Genomic DNA, 6,634 nt, shown 5'->3' on the forward strand with positions numbered 1-6,634 from the left:
TATTCAAAATGGCTGTAAACTACGTTCGTGTGTGTTATTTCCATGTAAAAACCATACGTAGTTCCGTTTGTATATTTCTGTACGAATTGAACTTATAAAAGAGTTACTATGACAATGATAGTCTAGATTTAGCTTTTGTTAAATAAGTCACTTTAAAATTGTTCATAATACACTGTCTTTCTTTCAACATTTATTTTTGAATTTTTTTGTATTGCTTTTCCTTGTTTTTGTTACATCATCTTTATAAACTCTAGACAGGTGAGCTGACTAACTATCCTATTATGTCTAAGTTTCTAGTTCATTTTTGGCGAAAGGGTCTGTACTTCGCCATCAACCTATCAACCTAATCTACTTCAATTTCAAAATGTCAAGGGACCTTTAAAGCTCGTAATCTATAGCACACTGAACCTCTTTCAAGGGTTCGACGCGCAGATAATTTAGCAAAGTTTAAGAATTCGTCTTTCGCTTTCGTCTTTAGCTAAGGTTTAAGATTTTAACAGCACAAAGGGATCACAATAAAATATATAGAAAGTCATCTCAAAACTTGTTTTAAAAATAACTTGAAAAGGATTGGGTGCGCCGTGTTAACTTGATGTTTAGTAAGCTTTAAAAACGTTTTCCTTCGCTGAACACAATATACAACATTCATCCGAAAATCCGAATCTTGTTTAGTCTATAAAAGCTACTTGGGGTAGGGGATGTTTTGGGCTCAGCTAGCTACGCTAGTAATAGCGATAAGAGGCAAAGTGAGTGTCAGCAAAATTCATTGGACAACTGTCCAAATTCTCTTTCAGAGACAAGATGGTATTCCGCAAGTTTCTAGATAGCTGACAACTACTATCAAAGCTATCAGAATCTAGGTTAGAGTCAGCAAGTTTCTAGCTAGCTGACAACTTCTATCAAAGCTATCAGAGTCTAGGTTAGAGTCAGCAAGTTTCAAGCTAGCTGACAACTACTATCAAAGCTATCCGAGTCAAGGTAAGGGTCAGCAAGTTACAAGCTAGCTGACAACTACTATCAAAGCTATCAGAATCTAGGTTAGAGTCGGCAAGCCTTTAGCTAGCTGACAACTACTATCAAAGCTATCAGAATCTAGGTTAGAGTCAGTAAGTTTCAAGCTAGCTGACAACTACTATCAAAGCTATCAGAGTCTAGGTTAGAGTCAGTAAGTTTCAAGCTAGCTGACAACTACTATCAAAGGTATCAGAATCTAGGTTAGAGTCAGTAAGTTTCAAGCTAGCTGACAACTACTATCAAAGCTATCAGAATCTAGGTTAGAGTCAGTAAGTTTCAAGCTAGCTGACAACTACTATCAAAGCTATCAGAATCTAGGTTACAGTCAGCATATTTCTAGCTAGCTGGCAACTACTATCAAAGCTATCAGAGACTACGCTGGAGATAGAAAGCTTACAACTACCATCGAAGCTATCAGAATCTAGGTTGAAGTCGATGAGTTTCTAGCTAGATGGCAACTTCTATCAAAGCTATCAGAATCTAGGTTAGAGTCGATGAGTTTCAAGCTAGCTGACAACTACTATCAAAGCTATCAGAATCTAGGTTAGAGTCGATGAGTTTCAAGCTAGATGGCAACTACTATCAAAGCTATCAGAATCTAGGTTAGAGTCAGTAAGTTTCAAGCTAGCTGACAACTACTATCAAAGCTATCAGAGTCTAGGTTAGAGTCAGTAAGTTTCAAGCTAGCTGACAACTACTATCAAAGGTATCAGAATCTAGGTTAGAGTCAGTAAGTTTCAAGCTAGCTGACAACTACTATCAAAGCTATCAGAATCTAGGTTAGAGTCAGTAAGTTTCAAGCTAGCTGACAACTACTATCAAAGCTATCAGAATCTAGGTTACAGTCAGCATATTTCTAGCTAGCTGGCAACTACTATCAAAGCTATCAGAGACTACGCTGGAGATAGAAAGCTTACAACTACCATCGAAGCTATCAGAATCTAGGTTAGAGTCGATGAGTTTCAAGCTAGATGGCAGCTACTATCAAAGCTATCAGAATCTAGGTTAGAGTCGATGAGTTTCAAGCTAGATGGCAACTACTATCAAAGCTATCAGAAGTTAGTGTCAGCAATTTCTACAAACTGTCAATGGACCTATCAGAGGCTAGGTAAGAGTCAGGTTTCGGGCTAGTCGTATATATATATACTATCTATGTGTTATCTTTCAAATAAAATTCTTCTAAAATGTGTTAATGTTATCAAGCCTCGATAGGTATTCGATATGCACCGATAGTTTTACAAACTCTTGATAGTGACAAAGTTTAGAGTTGGTGAAAACATGGCGTGGTTCACTCACTTAAAATTCTTTTCTAATTGTTCCACTAATCTTATCTGTAAAGTAGCGAGATCGTCGTAACTAGAGATTGGTTGGATAACTTTCATAGTATGTTTGACATTCAAGGGTTATATTAGCGCTATCTTACATTGGGGTTTAGGGGGAGAGGGTGAAAGTATGCCCTGCTGTCGTGCCCTTCAACGAGAACATACTCCTTTCTGACTACAGAAGACTATTATTTTATGTCAATAAAATGACATTCTGATATTTCAATGTGCTTGTGTTTTAAGCGCGATGTACCGGATCGCTGGTTTTTGAGAATTTACACCATGACAAAAGCAAACTCTGCTATAACTTGTAATGTAAAATGTGACACTCATATCTGGTCCCACTGATTATCCATATATCACGTCCGAGGAACTGCTAGGGAACGATTTATCAGTCTAGATACAGTATTGTTTTGGTTAACGATCATACAATTAGTTTGGTTTAAGAGGTTGTGTTGTAGGCATCAATCATAGGTGTAGGCTTGAGGCATCCAAGTTTCTCTTTTCCTGGGGAGAATTCAAATAATTTAATTCTAGGAACCTGATTAAATGGCCCACTGTCTTGTATTTTGCAATACTTACATTCTGTTGAAGGAATATCATCATCTAGTGACTAATGATTGTATAAAAGATATAAATCACAACACAATCAACAAGCATGAAGACAACAGAGTATAATTATTATACCATATTATTATCATCACTTTGATGTCGATCTGTAGAACGATTTGGGTGTGTCATGTCAAACTAGTTAGCTTATTAATAGGTTCTATAGATTAGTTAGAAGAGAATCTGAATGATCAAGAAACAATTGAAAAAATCTGAATCTAGGCGTTGGTTAGACTGCTACAAGTATTCTCACACCAACACCCTTTCTTCGCTCTATTTCAATATTTTGATTGGAATTTCTATTCATAACGTTTTGAGTCGAGACCTACATCTTTAATCGGCTTCTTTAAACATCAGAAATTATCTCTATATTTCAAGTTGCCCTCACACCATAGAGATTATCAGTTGCGTACGGTTGTGAATAATGAAAATGGTCAATAGTTTCGAAGGCAACTCAAAACTCAGTTACTACTCCAACTACAACTTATGACCACTATTCTAACTCGGTATCATACGCAACTGGTGATGCCATTTGATGACCTTTTAGATTCAAGAGGTTTTCTAGCATATGTAGGTATACCTGAAACACTTATAGCTTCTAGAGGCACCATCCTGACGTCACATCCGAATCTTTGGTGTCTGTAATTCTAGCAAAACATGGCCCAATTCTGGTTGTCGCGATACAAAATACACACTGAATGTTTTTCTCTTTGGTTACTTTCATAAAAGAAAATCTGCCATCGGCGATCTTTATCATTATTAAAAACAACAAGAAACGATTATAAACAATTTTTACTTTTTGTCTGTGGTTTGTGGTTAATTAAAAAGAAAAAGTTAATGGGCTTATCATGTATAAAAGTGTTTTTTCTCCGTTATCATTGAAAAATTCTTCTTTCTTATTTCCTAGAACGTGTTAACGTCAACTTTATTTGTTGTATTTTTTATGAATATATATATATATTTATATTTTCTTTTGCAAGTTATTAGTTGTTGTATTGGTAGATATTGTATTATGATTTAAGAGTTATAAAGATAAAGGTTCTATAAGCTATGAGTGAGAGTTGTTGTATTGGTAGATATTGTATTATGATTTAAGAGTTATAAAGATAAAGGTTCTCTAAGCTATGAGTGAGAGTTGTTGTATTGGTAGATATTGTATTATGATTTAAGAGTTATAAAGATAAAGGTTCTCTAAGCTATGAGTGAGAGTTGTTGTATTGCTAGATATTGTATAATGATTTAAGAGTTATAAAGATAAAGGTTCTATAAGCTATGAGTGAGAGTTGTTGTATTGGTAGATATTGTATTATGATTTAAGAGTTATAAAGATAAAGGTTCTCTAAGCTATCAGTGAGAGTTGGTGTATTGGTAGATATTGTATAATGATTTAAGAGTTATAAAGATAAAGGTTCTATAAGCTATGAGTGAGAGTTGTTGTATTGGTAGATATTGTATTATGATTTAAGAGTTATAAAGATAAAGGTTCTCTAAGCTATGAGTGAGAGTTGGTGTATTGGTAGATATTGTATTATGATTTAAGAGTTATAGAGATAAAGGTTCTCTAAGCTATCAGTGAGAGTTGGTGTATTGGTAGATATTGTATTATGATTTAAGAGTTATAGAGATAAAGGTTCTCTAAGCTATCAATGAGAGTTGGTGTATTGGTAGATATTGTATTATGATTTAAGAGTTATAAAGATAAAGGTTCTATAAGCTATCAGTGAGAGTTGTTGTATTGGTAGATATTGTATTATGATTTAAGAGTTATAAAGATAAAGGTTCTATAAGCTATGAATGAGAGTTGTTGTATTGGTAGATATTGTATTATGATTTAAGAGTTATAAAGATAAAGGTTCTATAAGCTACCAGTGAGAGTTGGTGTATTGGTAGATATTGTATTATGATTTAAGAGTTATAGAGATAAAGGTTCTCTAAGCTATGAGTGAGAGTTGGTGTATTGGTAGATATTGTATTATGATTTAAGAGTTATAAAGATAAAGGTTCTATAAGCTATCAGTGAGAGTTGTTGTATTGGTAGATATTGTATTATGATTTAAGAGTTATAAAGATAAAGGTTCTATAAGCTATGAGTGAGAGTTGTTGTATTGGTAGATATTGTATTATGATTTAAGAGTTATAAAGATAAAGGTTCTCTAAGCTATCAGTGAGAGTTGTTGTATTGGTAGATATTGTATTATGATTTAAGAGTTATAAAGATAAAAGTTCTCTAAGCTATCAGTGAGAGTTGTTGTATTGGTAGATATTGTATTATGATTTAAGAGTTATAAAGATAAAGGTTCTATAAGCTATGAATGAGAGTTGTTGTATTGGTAGATATTGTATTATGATTTAAGAGTTATAAAGATAAAGGTTCTATAAGCTATGAATGAGAGTTGGTGTATTGGTAGATATTGTATTATGATTTAAGAGTTATAAAGATAAAGGTTCTCTAAGCTATCAGTGAGAGTTGTTGTATTGGTAGATATTGTATTATGATTTAAGAGTTATAAAGATAAAGGTTCTCTAAGCTATCAGTGAGAGTTGTTGTATTGGTAGATATTGTATTATGATTTAAGAGTTATAAAGATAAAGGTTCTATAAGCTATGAGTGAGAGTTGGTGTATTGGTAGATATTGTATTATGATTTAAGAGTTATAAAGATAAAGGTTCTCTAAGCTATCAGTGAGAGTTGTTGTATTGGTAGATATTGTATTATGATTTAAGAGTTATAAAGATAAAGGTTCTCTAAGCTATGAATGAGAGTTGGTGTATTGGTAGATAGACTATAATGATGAGAAATGTTCTACTATGTCAAGATGCTCAAGTTTAACTGAAATGATATGAATAATGTATTAATGTAGATGGTACAAGTCAATATCTCTAGTTACATCTCTTACTATTAGTATAGATAGTCTCTTTTATGAACTTCATTCGGTTATAAAGTTTTTCACATACTGTCCGAGTATTTATAAGAATTGGCTATTTTGACACCTCTTCTTGATGATATAAATATTAAAATGTTAATAGGTACTCTGTAAATCGGTGGGTTTTCCACCTGGGGTTAATTATCTCAATGGGTAATTTGAAAAAAGGGTTTTGGAATCAAGTATAACATTTTAAGAAATTATATTTTAAGTCGTTTTATTCAGTCAGGTTATATTCTCCGACATGAAAAAGATTTCAGGAAAAAACTAGGAGAAAACTACATGTACTTTGACTTTGAACTGTGCATGTCATTTTGACTGTATTCCCATTGCTAGGGCCTCTCTGTCAGTTGACCACACCCTTAGAATGAAGTTTGCATTTTTCTAATGTGAACAGCATCGGATATTTGAATCATGTAAGTCAATGGCGGTTCTGTGAAACGTTTGGTAGTGGTCAAGTGCTTGATGGTCAAGGGGGGCTCACATGCAATTCCTCGGCTGTGTACAATGATAAGAAATTTGCGAATTTGTTGGTGGATGGGGGTCTAGCCAGTATCATTGCTGTTGGGCTCACAACAACGACCCCTCTGTCTTCCTAAGAAGATTGGAATAATATTAAGTGATAATTCTTCATGGTTCCAGTTTGACTGTAGACCAGCTTAGTAAATATTGCAAGCACTTCTGTTTCTTCTGAAATAGAGCATGCTCCACCGTCGTTCCCTTAACAAATATTGCGGTTTTAGTTTTTAGTTTTAGAATTTAGTT

Source organism: Lottia gigantea (assembly GCF_000327385.1).
Source record: "Lottia gigantea unplaced genomic scaffold LOTGIsca_11, whole genome shotgun sequence".
Classification (NCBI taxonomy): domain Eukaryota; kingdom Metazoa; phylum Mollusca; class Gastropoda; family Lottiidae; genus Lottia; species Lottia gigantea.